Consider the following 10,953-nt stretch of genomic DNA (forward strand, 5'->3'; position numbering starts at 1 on the left):
CTGCCTTTCCCTTGGCAGCAGTCTGGCTCGCGAGGCTGTGGGGAGCACGTCGGGGTGAGCGTTTGCACGCGCCCCCAAACCAGGGCCCATGGGCGCGTGCTCCCAGCCCAGGCCTGCCGCTCTGCCACTCGTCTCCTCTGCTGTAGGACACGCGGCAGGGAGGGGAGGACCAGCCACTAGCCCGCCCTCCACGTGACCCCTACCCCCACCCCTGGTCCTGTCGCTGGCCCCCTTCACTCCGAAACAGGATCAGCCTTGTCTGGAGGTATGAGCCCTCGGTGTTGGTGGTCCCCCACCCCCCCGCCCACCCGTACCCCCTTCCCCACAGCCCAGGGTGCTTGGTGGCTCCTGTATGGGGAGCCACTGTCCCTGCTGTAAACCCATAATCCCGCACAAGGGGTCTTGCCCTTCCCAGCGCTGGCCTGGCCTCTCCCACTGCACCATTTTCCTTCGCTTTTGCTCTGTTTTGTCTTGATGAGAAGCTTGGGGGTAGTCACGTCACCGCGGGACAAACAGAACAGTGGCTTGCTTCCCCATAGGGGACGTTTTGAGACTCCCGTGTTTGTGAGCCGTCCCTCCACTGGGAGCCTTGTCCAGACTTGCTGGGGCTGACTGCGGTTTCCTCCCCCTGAAACCTGTGTCTGAGGACCCCGCCACACAGGTGGCAGCGTGTGGCTATCGAGAGGGGTGACCAGGCCGTGTGTAAGACGTGGGTGGACGTCTGCCTCGGGCCTCTGTGCCCTCCAGCTTCCCAACAGGCATGGCCCGGAAGGGGAGTGGGGGTCTCCGTATCCCTGGCTCCCCCGCTTTAGGGCCACGTCAGGTGGGGTTGGGTCTCCCCGTGCCACGTACCCTCTCCTCTGACCCCCTTCTCCTGGGGCCTCACCCCCTCAGGCCAGGGCGAGGGAACGGCACCTGCTCACTGCACCTCACCTTGTGGCTTCCTTTCCTCACTTGCCCACTTCTCCATCAAAGCCCCTTTACTAAAAGCCTCCTTGAGCATCATCGGGTGAGTGACCCTGCCTGATGTGCCCTCCTCCCCGCCGTGGGGACAGGTTCTGTCTCCCTGCAGCCTCACGGCACGGGGGTCTTTCATCTGGTCCATTTCCCCCTACTTGTATCTCATTGGGTGGCTGTGTTTTCCCAGCTGCCGGGGAGGTTGAGAGCCCCCTCATACGCCCGCTCCCATCACCTGCCTGTTCCCCCATTTCCGAGTCTTCGTGTCTTGACACTGATGTGCAGACACTCTTTATGTGCTCATCTGTTTCGTGGGGTGCAAAGCCTTTCTTCCAGGCTGGTGTCCGTCTTCACCTTGGCTTAGGTAGGGTCCGTCATCGAGCTGGGGCCGCTGGCTTTTAGGGGCCAGACCTGCCAGGCTTTCGTGGCAGGGCTCCAGAGAGGCTCAAACAAGTAGGCGAGGGGCGCCTGGGTGGCTCATTCCGTTGAGCGTCCAACTTCGGCTCAGATCGTGATCTCACGGCTCGTGGGTTGGAGCCCCGCGTCGGGCTCTGCGCTGACAGCTCGGAGCCTGGAGCCCGCTTCGGATTCTGCGTCTCCCTCTCTGTCTGCCCCTCCCCTGCTCGCTCTCTGTCTCTGTCTCTTAAAAATAAACATTAAAAAATCAAAAGAAAAAAGTAGACGAGGTTTTTCCATGCCACTTGTGCCATTTTCATTTTGTGTTGAATTTCTAACCCATCTAGGATTTTTGTGGACATGAGCCACAGGCTGACCTGTTTGTGTTTTAATGTTGTTTTGACACTCGCATGACCAGTGGTCACTGGCTCCCTATCCAAGTGAAAATTGCATTGTTCCAGATATGCAGGGTCTGTTCCCGGAGCTCCTGCTGCGCTATGATCCGCAGGCCTATCAGGTCACCAACGTGGGACAGAGGCAGCTTGGACAGCTCAGGGGAACCACGCTACGTCTCCGTGTCCTTTCGTCTGGCTGCCAACATTTCCTTGAGCGTTCTCCTCTTCTGAATGATCTGTATTATCGACCTGTGAGATCGGGAATCGTTTGGGGGCCCTAACGAAGACTGGGTTGAACTGTAGATGGACTGGAAGAAGCCCAACCCCTGGACCAGTAGACCAGAGCAGCAGAGACGCTAGGACCAAACAGCCGGGGTTCAAATCCTAGCTCTGCCACTCCCTGGCTGTGTGCCCTTGGACAAGTTGCTTGACTTCTCTGGGCCTCAGCTGCTTCACCTAGAAAACGAGGTAACAGGAACACCAATACCGCTCCAAGATTTGGTCCAAAAAAACAAATGAGCTAAGATCATGAAAAAAGCATACATGAAATCAGACATCATCTTTTTTAAGGTAAATCCTTATTGAGTTGACTACCAGGAGGGGGTAGAGGGATGCTGCCATTGAAGCTCTGATACGCCCTTGATTGTTTCAGGGACGTTTGAAGATGGGAGACGTGTTTATTAGAATCAATATGGTAGACTGCTGTCTTTACAACATTCTAACGTCTCCCAGCAAGGGGGCTGGTTCGTATCTTCATTGATTTAGATTTTCCTTTTTTTTCTCTTGCGGTAAAACTTTATAATATTCTTCATATAGGCTCTTCAGGGGCTTCAGTACATTTTACGGGGGGGTAAAGGGACCTTGAGGCCACAAAGTTTGAGAACCAGAGCTCTGCATTCTTAGAGAGGCAGGGAAAGCTTGGGGTAGTCAGAACGGATGCTGGAAAAGCAGCTGATTGGAGTCAGTGGCACTTGCTGATTGAAAAGAAATGGGGAGAATCTTGCTAACCCATCAGAGGGCATTTAACACCCGTCTTCGGCCGGCGCCCTGCTCATTGGCAAGCACAGGAAGCGCTCCCGGGGACAAGCTGAGCGTCCCTGTGCGGCTGCATCCCCCGTGGCCAGCTGGCCTGGCGAGTCCGCTGGACAGAAACGGAAATAAAAGACGCAGATATCGAACCAGAAGAGGCTGAGCGGGTGACTGCTCCCTGACACTTGGAAAATTCCACTCGGTAAATCCAAGTGAACCCGGGGAAGATTGATTAAGACAATTAGGCATTTGACAAAGTGGCCAGTGACAAAATAAACATTGTGGGTGGGGGGAAAAAAATCAATGTTTTTGTACCCGTTACCATAACCCAATTATACGTGTGATGAGAATCTGTGTTCACTGGAGGAGAGGCCGGGGGGCTTCCCCGAACCTGTGATATTTCTTTATTTTGTGAAAGCACAGCAAATATGGCAGAACAGACACAGATCTGAGCGGTGAGCACATGGGCATTTATAACGTCATTCTCTGTGCCTTTCTCGTGTTTGAACCTGTCCCAACGCAAAGACGATAATCGATCCCGTTCCTCGTGACAACGAAACCGCCCAGGCTTCATTCCGCGTCCTATCGGATTTTATGTCCCCATCTTTTCTGCTGGCCCGTCTTTCTCTTCCTCGGGTTGAGATTTTTGTTTGCTCTGGTTGAGTAACTTGAGTTAAGGCTCTCAGAAAGGGGAGTGGTGGTGAAATCCCCGAGTCCCTGAACATCTGAAGGGTTTTCTTTGCTCTCAAACCAGGATGCCCGGTTCGGGATGGTAGACTGAGTAACGCCTTCTCTCTGAACTTGGAAGGAGAGTCCCGCGTCTCGTGCCGGCTCACGCCGCTATTAGGAGAAGGCGCGGGGACCTGGCTCGCACCCCTCCACTGGGGGTGGGGGTGTCCCTCCCATTCTCACCGTTGCTCCTGGCACCTGCGCTCTGTTCTCTCCGGGAGCATCGGAACCTTCGCTCTGCTTCTGCTGACCTGGAAATGGGCCATCGCGCGACTGGAACAGGCCTGGGTTCATTTGCTCTGCTCGGCACCTGGCGAGTTCTTAGAGCCAACGACCGGTGTCCTTCTGTGGCCCTGGGTCTTTCTCTGGCCACTCTCTTCCCTCCATCCCCACTGTGCCGCTTGAGGGAACATCCATCAGGTGGCCGAGGGGCGTCTGGAGCTGTCCCCAGGTCCCCAACTTCTGCCTCGTGTTTTCTGTGACTTTGCCCTTTAGGACGAATCCCTTGCACGGCCCCTGGCCTCATCTTCCAGTGTGCTGATTTGCTCTTCAGATGTCTCCTCTCCGCTTCCAGCCCATCTATTTTAAATTTCCGAGATCTCTAATTAGTTCTTTTATATAAAAGCCCATTCTTGCTTCACGGATCCGATAACCCCTCTTATCTCTCTAAAGGTAGTAATTATACGTCTTTTAAAGGCTCCTCTGTTGACTCGATCGCGGCGCTCCCCGGTGTCAGGGCTCCGGTTTCTGCGATGACGGCTCTCTTTTCTGGGGTTGCTTTGTCTCACATGCCTGGTCGTGTGGGCAGCGTGCCTATTTCTGCACTAAAGTCCCCGTTTGTCTGTCCGCCGCGGCCGTGTCTGTTTCTGAGGCTCTGACGGAGATGGGGAGGTCCGCGCACCCAGGCGCGGTGGGAGGAGGAGTGCTCCCGCGGGCTGGGGGCCTCTAGCTTCACTGAGCTCTGTGGTATCCTGGTCTCTGTCCTGCTGTGGTGACCACCCTCCGCTTGGACCTGGGGACTCAGGGACTCTCTGCCGTCCACGGCGGCAGGAGGCGAGTACCCTGACCACTGCCCCGCCCCACCACTGAGCCTTACCTCCCTGGCTCGGGATGGAGGGGGGTGGCCTCCAGCCACGTCTGCAGCCACCCAAGCTGTGCATCTTGGGGGACGCGGCTCCCCCCGATTTGGTTTCCTTGAGTCTTTTTCTGTGATTCCTACAGAATTCTGATGCTCTGAAAAGACTCCTTATTTACAGCCAATTTTATTATGCTTTTTTTTTTGCTTTTAAAAACATTCTTCTGACACCTGGTAGGATTTGGGGGATGGCATATTTAGTTACCCATTTGGCTGAGGGCCCCGGTATGTTATAAAACACCCTTGAAGCGCGTGTCCGCCCCGGATGCCCAGCAGTCCCCTCTCCAGGGCGGTGGAGCCCCCCCCGGACAGTCCAGCACGAGTACCAGCTACCTACACACACACGGCGTTTCTTTCCTGCGGATGAGCCTTTCAGACCGAGACTAAAATTTGCGTCCGCCTGGCATTCTGGGGTTGCACAACAGAAAATAACCAAAACGCTCAAGCCACAGGGCCTTCCTCTGGGCGAAGGATGCTGATCTCCCGCCTGACGGAGGCTCTGGCCCCCCTGGACCTCCTTTGCCCTTTAAGGTCCGTTGGTCTTGGTTCCCAAAGACTGGCCTCCATGCAGAGCTGTGGTCAGTGCCAGCCAAGGGGGCGACCACATCAGCCCCCGGGGGAGACTGACACCGGGGACTCCGCAGGCCCCTGGAACGGACCTAGCGCCCTGAGCGGTGACCATACCGTGACATCAGCCGTCCCAGTGCCGTGGGACTTCGGACGCAGACCTGTTGTCCAGGAACGACGCAGGCCTTTGGTAGTGACACCCTGCACAAAGCCAGCCCTTCCGCTCCAGATATTGACCAAGTGCCACCGAAAGATGTCCCCCCCGCGCGCCCTCCAGCTCACGCGGCCCCCTTGCCTCCCACTCACGTCAGATCTATGTCCTGGTGGTTTTAATTCGCCTTCCCCCGCCCAGTGCGTTACTGGGTGAGTCTCTCCCTAACTCGATCAGCTGCGGGAAAATTGGATCAGGGTGGGCAGGTCGCTGTCCCCTTCTGGCCACGTGAATGTCAGACGCCCCCAGGCACGGAGACCTGCTCATTTCGGTAGCTTCCTCTTTGAAAAGCAGATGGCGAGCCTTGGGCTTTATTGAATTTGTGTTTATGTATGTGATGCATTTGATTGTAGCCTGCGGGCGGCTGCCTAGTCCCAGCGCAAATTTGGCCCATCAACCAGGTTGAAAGCTACTTACCTGTAAGAAACCATTTGTTCTCGGGGAGGCGGTTTTGTCTTCGGTGCCTGGCAGAGCGGCCGGTGGCTGGACGACTTCCTTGATCAAGACCTTTTGAGCCTTGGGAATGACTTCAGTTAGGGAGCCCAGCTGCCTTCGGCCTCCCAGGCTCCCACCTGCAGGGATCTATACTGAAAAATCTCAGGCCCAAGTTCAAAGGGCAGGCGTGCACGAGCTGCCTCTACCAGTTTAATTAAAAAGCCAACAACCCCAATCTTTACCAACAGGGAGCCGGTCACATGGATCGGAGCACAGATACAATGGAAAACTCGAGAGCTAGCCAGAGGCTCGAGGTGGGCCAGGTGTGCTGACGGTGGGTGTGTGTCCAACACGGAAACGGGGGGGCCCGGGGCGAGGGCGTGGGGACCCGCGTGAAAACCAGCGCTTCCTCGCGGACACAGGATTACCGTGTGATCGAGCAATTCCACGTCTGGCGTGAGCCGCAAAGAACGGAAAGCGGGGACTTGAGCAGGTGTTCACCACAGCCAAGTGTCCATCAGCAGACGATGGGTAAACAAAACAGGGTCCGTCCACACCACGGAATGTCATTCAGACAATCCCGATACGTGCTGCAACGTGGATGAACCTTCTCGAGGACATGATGCTGAGGGGGATGGGCCCGAAAGGGCCACGAAAGGGCAAACACCGTATGACTCCACTTACCTGGGGGCCCTAGAGGGGCCGAAGCCACTGAGACGGAGACAGAAAGTAGACAGTGGGGGCCGGGGGCCGGGGGAAGGGAGAGGAGTCAGTGTTTACCGGGGGGGGGGGGGGGGGGGGGTCAGAGTTCCAGTTTGGGAGGGTGGAAAGTTCCGGAGACGGCTGCACAACAGTGTGAATGTTTAATGCCCCTGAACTGTGACCTTAAAAATGGTTAAGGCGGTAAATTTTGCGATGTAATGAACGTAACAAACACATAAATAATAAATAATGAACGAAAGTTAAAAATACATTTAAATAGTGAAAGGAATTCTGAAATACGACGCACTGAGCTATTAACAGTGGTTAATTTTTGAGGGTGGGATTCTGGGGGCTTTGACTTGCCCTGTCGCGGATTGCGGGCACATTCGTGCTTGAACGACAGTCTGCAGCTGAGGGGCCCGGAGCCCAGAGCCCAGAGCCAGGGTCGGGGGGCCGTCCCAGCAGCCACGCCCCTCCTGTGAGGGTGGCTCACCCCCCCCACCCCCCCACCCCCGTGAGATGAGCGAACTCTCCTGTGGCTCTCCACCTCTATCACTCTCACGGGGGCAAGAGCCCCTTCCTGCCAGTGACGCTGATCTAAATGTCAAGGGACGGCACTCCCCTGGCCGTGCCCCTAATGCCTCGGATGCAGACACAGCTGCTGTTGGTCACCTTGGCTCTGGGCAGGACCTCAGATGTGGTTCGCACTGCACCTGCGAGGTGCTGCATCTCTGGTCTGATTTCCAAATTCACCTGCCCCCCAAGCAGGCATGGGGGGCAGGGGGCTGCGGGGCGGGGTCCCTCTGACCCTGGGGCCCGAGTCGTGTTTTCTTGGCTGTGGTTTAAGGAGCTGGGGCAAGTCAGAGGGGGTAAATCCCCCGGGTTTCTGCAGTGGCTGGTGATGGTTGACACAGGGTGTGGCGGCCGCAAGCTGCTTAGGACCAGGGAGGGGTGTGGTGGCCCCCTGGACGTGGGCCTGGTCTGTGTGCAGCCCCCGGCTGCCCTTCACAGCCCCGTGTCCTGCTTCCCTCAGCTAGATTGCTGGATTTTCCTGGCGCCAAGAGCTCCCACGCAAGGGGCAGAGCCCGCAGCTGCTGGGGAGCGGCCCGGTCGGGCCTGTGTGTCTTAAGGCCACCCACCGGGCTCGGGTGCCCCCCACTTGCTACGATCTGGGCACTGGGGAGCCAGCCGGAGCCGGCCTCACGTGGCACAGGCAATGGGGGATTACACGCGAAGATGACAGTTCAGACGGATGCGGAAAGCCAAAGGGCTTATTAAGACGCCGAAATTGGTTCCAAATGAGGTCAGCCGTCGGAGCGCCTTGGAGGAGAGCCAGGCGCTGAGCAGCGAGCGGTGTTTATTTCCTGACAGGGTGGTGGTGACGCTCTGGGCGACACCCCCAACCCACCCTGCCTTCGGAGGGCAGACCGCACCTCAACACCAGAGCACAGCCAGGCGGGGCTGGGAGCAGGGGTCAGAGGGCACGCAGGCGGGGGCTGCCCGGCTCAGCACTTGAGGGCACCTGGGGCGGGCAGGTGTCTCACCCGGTGCGGGCCAGGGCAGGAGGACCGCTGAGCGTCGCTTCCTCATGCCGGGTCGAATTGCACGTTTGTAACAATCCATTAATGCAAGGGACGCACATCGCGGCAGGGGCCGTGTGATTGGCCGGGTCCCTCCCGCCCCCCCTCCCCCCCCCCCCCCCCCCCCCCCCGCGGGGCCCAGCACTTTCCTCCCTGGATGCATTTCTCCTCTGCGTGTCCCTTCCTCCTGACTCCAGTGGAACGGCCCTGACCTTGGCGGCCTCCCCGGTGCAGTGCTTGCTAGAAGCACACTTCGGGGTCCTTGACCTAGCGTCTGGCCTGGCCTGGCCGGGCCCCAAGGGCGGGTTGCTCAACCTCCCTGCGGCCTCGTCTCCCAGCTCCTGGCATCCGAGGACAGTCGCAGCCCTGGCCCCGAGGCTGGCCAGGGTGACAGGGAACGAAGCTGGTGGCCGGCTGGGCGAGGACCCGCTTTCCAGCTCCTGTTGATTCCTAGTACTTGGTAATTATCTTTTCTGAGATCGGCTGCATCGGCTGTGCCGGATGCAAGGGGACCGCGGGCGCTGCCTCCCGGTTCCAAGCTGGAGGAAGAGAGCGCCGTTTAAATCCTGTTAAAAATAAACGTGTGTCTGTAGCACTCTGCTGTTTACTAAGAGGCACACAGGCCTCCCCTCCTTTGGAGCGGCTCTGAGCAACTGTTGATCTCCCCGTATCCAGGGAGGAATGGGGGCGTGCTCAGCTGCCCGAGGGCCTGCCCGGGGCTGGCACTGTGTCCCTGGGCTCCTGGCCCCGGGCCTCTCTGCCTCTCCCTGCCCAGACCGCTGGGTTGAAGGCAGCCAGAGGATACATTACTGTCGTGTCCGACCCCTCTGGCGATCTGGGTGGGGAAGGGCTTCCCCAAGGAGGCCCAGCCGGGAGCCGGCCGCATTCGAACCCAGGGCTCTGAGCCCCCGGGAGATGCGGCGTGAGGGCCCCGGGGTTTCGCTGCCCCGGAGTCAGTTACCGCGGCTCGTGGCTCAGCCCGTCTTCCGACCGGAGCCACCTGGATGGTTGGCACCAAGGCCACCAGGAGGCTGGCCCAGAGCCGGGCACGCCCTGATCCCGGAGGGGACTGTCCAGGCTGTGTCCTGATCTCAAACGCCAGCACCTGCTTCCACAACAATTTGGAGAATGAGGGCTGTTCCCTCTCAGGTGAGGCCTTCGGAGCCTGGTCTCCACCCCCAGCCCCCCGACCCCGGCCTGGGCCCGCCTGTCTTCTGTGCCGGGCTGCTTTGCCCAGAGCCTCTGGGACTAGTCCCATAGCTAGCCACACACCCCCCGGTGCCCCCGACCCTCGGAACACGGTCCTTCCAGGTCCTACTGGAGACCCTCCCCAGCCTCCGGGAAGCTTGCCGGCCGCCCCAGGCCGAGGGGCCTCCCTGGACTCCGACTTCTCCCTCGTGCTCCGTGTCTGTGACCTCTCTGGGCTTTCCCCAAGCCCTGGAGGGAGGGCCTGTGCCATCACCCCCACTCGTGTCTCATTCGCTCAGCAACCCTTTATCTTTCACTCTGCCTCCTGCGCCTGGGCCCCGTGGGGGACACAGAGGACAGCAGCGAGGACAGCAGCGTGTCAGACGGCCGCTTTATTGTGGCAAACGTGGCATTCTGTTTGCCAGCAATTTCCTTGTAGCGTGCCTCATCGATGTTTCTCGGCGTCACCCGATTCTAAAAAACGTTCCTTTTTTTGTGAACTCGCCCATTCAGGCACCTCATGGTTATTTCCTCGTAACGCTCCCTCCTGCCTTTTTGCTTGTTGATTAATTTCTTCATACTGCTTTCGTTATGTGTCTACGTTTGTCTATGAGGCATTTGCTTCGCTATTTTCCTGAAAGGTCATCTAGCTCTCAACACCTCAAGTGGAACATTTACAGCGACATGACTTCTTAATTGTTCCTTTGAACCATTTGCTGTGTAAGGAACAGAAGTATTCGCTTTGGTCTGGGGTGCCGGGAGGGAGCCCAGAGGGCCCTGGGAACCCGCGCCTTTTGCGCTCCCAGAGAGACAATGTATACCTAGGAACTAATGAACCGTTCTGTACCTTAACCCCCCAGGTCCAATCATCATCTGGAATGCCTCCTGGGGGCCAAGTGGGCCCAGGGGTCGGAGTCACTTGTATCCATAGATACATTCCTTTGTTGCCAGAGCGGGGATTTCGAACCCATCTGTCCCCCTCCCTGGCTGGGAACTATGTGGGGCTACCCTTCCTTTAGGCAGAGGAGTCTTTATAGGGGGTGGCGACGGCTGGATGTAGGGCTGCATAATTTCCCTGCGGACTCTTCTTTCTTTCCCCAATGGTTCTTTTCCCGGGGGGCCCGTCGTGGGCAATTCCCCCACCGACAAATCCCCAGGTACTTTCATTGGTGGGGGGGCTGGCCCGACCGAGGCTAAGGCCAAATTACATAGAATCGGGAATGCAAGAAGCTTCGCTTTCAGTGAGCCGCCATGCAGTCCCCATCCGTCCAGCGCCCGGGCCCTGCCATCAGGCCGGCTGGACAGCTTGGCTTCCGGCAGTCTTTCCCCTGTCTGGTTTGGCTGCCCGGGGCACAAAGCACCACCGCCAGGGTCCCGTGAGGGCTGGAATGTTCCCTCGGTCCCATCTTCAGGCAGACACAGTCATTCCTTCCGAAGGAGCAGCGTTCACGACGAGACCTAGCCTGGCGCCGCCTGTGCAAGGCCAGCCTCTGCAGACACCTGAGGACTAAAAGCTGGGTGCCAGCTGGTGACGCCCCGGTGTTCCTACGGTTGGGCTCTCGGTGTCTCCGGAAAGGGGAGGAAGAGGAGGAGGGGGACGAAGGAATGGAGGGAGGCAGAGTGAGAGCG

The sequence above is a fragment of the Panthera tigris genome, chromosome D4, assembly GCF_018350195.1.
Source record: "Panthera tigris isolate Pti1 chromosome D4, P.tigris_Pti1_mat1.1, whole genome shotgun sequence".
NCBI classification, from domain to species: Eukaryota; Metazoa; Chordata; class Mammalia; order Carnivora; family Felidae; genus Panthera; species Panthera tigris.